Here is a 3739-nt window from a genome sequence, read left to right on the forward strand (position 1 = left end):
AGCTAATTCAATCTAGACTGTCGCTCTTGGGACTGAAAAATTACCCTGGTCAGACTCTCAATTCTCAGAGGAAAATAGCACCAAGACAAGCCCAAGAAGGGCACTGATGTCAAACCATTCATTCTTTCCACACTCTTCCCAAAAGCATCTTCAAAAACAGCTAATTTGATGGAAATGATTGTCATCCCCAGAACGCTGTTGCATTCAACAACAAAAAAAAATGTGTTCACAAGAATCTGTCCTTTTTTTATTTTATTTTTTGGCATAAGGTATTAACCTGTGTTATTGTTCTCCTGGATTTGAAACTCAAACAATGATGACAGAGACTCCATTTCTTCACATGGATACCAAGAAACAATGCTGTATATGGATAGATCTATATAGTAATACATTACAGTGTTTTTATAAAGAATTTTCATATTCAGAACCTAATTTGCCTGCATAATGATATAGGAAGTAACAAGAGTAGATAATATTCCCATTTAGTTGATGAGGACACTGAGTTTCAAATATTCTAAGTGTTTTTCGCAGTGTCACCTAGATGCTAAATAATAGAGTTAAGACTCTTTTTCAGCCATAACTTAGTTTTGCTTTGTTTTGTTTTCCAATATGGAAAGAAAAATTAAATGCCATATTTTCTTGAGGACTAAAGTATACTATCCAACTCAACGGCACTTAACAACATCAACAAAGTATACCATTGGAATATGCCATATACAGCTATAATAGAGATGTGTTTAAATATCGCTTTCATTTATAGTTATAATGGGGATTTTGAATTTTCTTTTTCAAGCGTCATTCTCTCAGACTCATAAAATGTGGTTTGTACCTCTCCATGTTTATTGACTTCCTACGATGTAGGATATATTTCCCACCACTGGTCTGTCACTTTGTAACACTGTGGTGGCTTGTGAGTTGCTGTGATTCTGGAAGCTGTGTCATGCGTATTTTAAATACCATCGGGGTCACCCATGGTGGACAAGTTCCAGATGAGCTTCCAGACGAAGACAGACTAGAAAGAAGGAGTGATGAACTATTTTTGAATATGTAGTCACTGAAAACCTTATGAATAGCAGAGAAACACTGTCAGATATAGTGCTAGAAAATGAGCCCCTCAGGTTGGAAGGCATTCAAAATGCGATGGTGGAAGAGCTGCCTCCTCAAAGTAGAATTGACCGTGTTGATGTGAATGGAGTGAAGCCCAGGAGAGTAAAGCCCTTGGAACCTTCATTTGCTGATGGGGCACAATTAAAAATGAAGAGAAACAGCTGTAAACATCTATTAATAATCGGAACATGGAATGTACAAAGTATGAATCTAGGAAAATTGGAAATTGTCAAAAAAGAAATTGAACGCACAAACAACAATATCTTAGACATTAGTGAGCTAAAATGGACTGGGATTGGCCATTTTTAATCTAACAACCACATGGTTTACTATCCTGGGAATGAAAAATTGAAGAGGAATGGTGTTGCATTCATTGTCAAAAAGAACATACCCAGATCAGTGATGAGGTATAACGCTGTCTGTGATAGGATAATATCCATGAGTCTACAGGGAAGACCAGTTAATACCATTATTATTTGAATTAATGCATCAACCACTAAAGCCAGTGAGGATGAAATAGAAGAATTCTACCAACTTCTTCAATCTGAAATTGATCATACATGCAATCAAAATATATTAATCATTACTGGTAATTGTAATGCAAAGGTTGGGAACAAAGAGGAAGGATCAGCAGTTGGAAAATATGGCCTTGGTGATAGAAATGATGCTGGAGATTGCATGATAGAATTCTGAAAAATCAATGATTTGTTCATTTCAAATACCTTCTTTATACAGCATAAGAGACAATTATACACATGGACCTCACCAGATGGAATACACAGAAATCAAATTGACTGCATCTATGGAAAGAGATGATGGAAAAGCTCTATATCATCAGTCAAAACAAGGCCAGGAGCAGATTGTGGATCAGATCATCAATTGCTTATATGCAAATTCAAACTGAAGCTGAAGAAAATGAAAACAAGTCCAAGAGAGCCAAAATATGACCTTGAATATATCCCACCTGAATTTAGAGATCATCTGAAGAATAGTTTGATACATTAAACATTAAAGACCGAAGAACAGAAGAGTTGTGGGATGACATCAAGAACAACATACAGGAAGAAAGCTAAAAGTCATTCAGAAGACAAGAAAGAAGGAAAAGATCAAAATGGATGTCAGAGGAGACCCTGAAATTTGCTCTCCAGTGTAGATATGGTAAAGCAGATGGAAGAAATGAGGCAGTACAAGAGCTAAACAGAAAATTTCAAAGGTCAGCTTGAGAAGATAAAATCAAATATTACAATGAAATATGCAAAGATCTGAGTCAGAAAACCAAAAGGGAAGAACACGCTCACATTTCTCAAGCTGGGGGAACTGAAGAAAAAATGCAAGCTTTGACTATTGTTATTGAAGGATTCTCTGGGTAAATTATTATTGAATGATACAGAAAACATCAAAAGAAGATACAAAGAATACACAGAGTCACTTTATCAAAAGGAAATGGTTGATGTTGAAGCGTTTCAAGAGGTGGCATATGATCAAGAGCCAATGATACTGAAGGAAGACGTCCAAGGTGCATTGAAGGAATTGGCAAAGAACAAGGAACCAGGAATTGATGGAATAAAAATTGAAAGCTTTCAGGAATGTGAGGCAGCACTCATCTATGCGAAGAAATTTGGAAAACAACTATCTGGTCAACTGATTGGAAGAGATCTGTATTTGGGCCCATTCCAAAGAGAGGTGGCCCAACGGAATGTGGAAATCATTGGACAATATTTTGATATCCCATGTGAGTGAAGTTTTACTAAAGGTAGTATAGAAATGGCTGGAAGCATTCAATGACAGAGAACTTCCAGAGGTTGAGGTCAGATTCAGAAGAGGACGTGGAACAAGGGATATCATTGCTGATGTCCAATGTATATTGACTGAAAGGAGAATATCAGAAAGATGTTTATCTGTGCCTTTATTGACTACACGAAGGCTTTCAATTATGTGGATCATGACAAGCTATGGACAACATTGCGAAGTATGAGTATTCTGGAACACTTAATTGTGCTCAAGAGGAATCTGTAAATGGACCAAGAGGCAGTTGTTCAAACAGAACATGGGAACACTGAATGGTTTAAAATTAGGAAAGGTGTACAACAGGGTTGTATTCTTTTACCATACTTTTTCAACCTGTATGCTGAGAAAATAATCCAAGAAGCTGGGTTCTATAAACAAAAACATGGCATCAGGATTGGCGGAAGACTCATTAACAACCTGCAATATGCAGATGATACAACCTTGTTTGCTGAAAGTGAAGAGGACTTAAAATACTTACTGATGAATTACATCTAAATGTAAAGAAAACAAAAATCCTCACCACTGGACCAATAAACAACATTCTTATCAACGAAGAAAAGACTGAAGTTGTCAAGGACTTCATTCTTCTTGGATCAACTATCAACACTCACAGAAGCAGCAGTCAAGAAAATCAAATGATGTATTGCATTAGGAAAATCTGCTGCACAAGATTTTTTTAAAGTGTTGAAGAGCAAAGATGTCAGCTTGAAGACTAAGATGTGCAAGATCCAAACCATGGTATTTTCGATAACCTCATATGCATGTGAAAGCTGGACAGTGAATAAGGAAGACCGTAGAAGAACTGATGCTTTTGAGTTACGGTGTTGGAGGAGAATATTGAAAG

The sequence above is a fragment of the Chrysochloris asiatica genome, unplaced genomic scaffold (genome assembly GCF_000296735.1).
Source record: "Chrysochloris asiatica unplaced genomic scaffold, ChrAsi1.0 scaffold00008, whole genome shotgun sequence".
NCBI lineage: Eukaryota > Metazoa > Chordata > Mammalia > Afrosoricida > Chrysochloridae > Chrysochloris > Chrysochloris asiatica.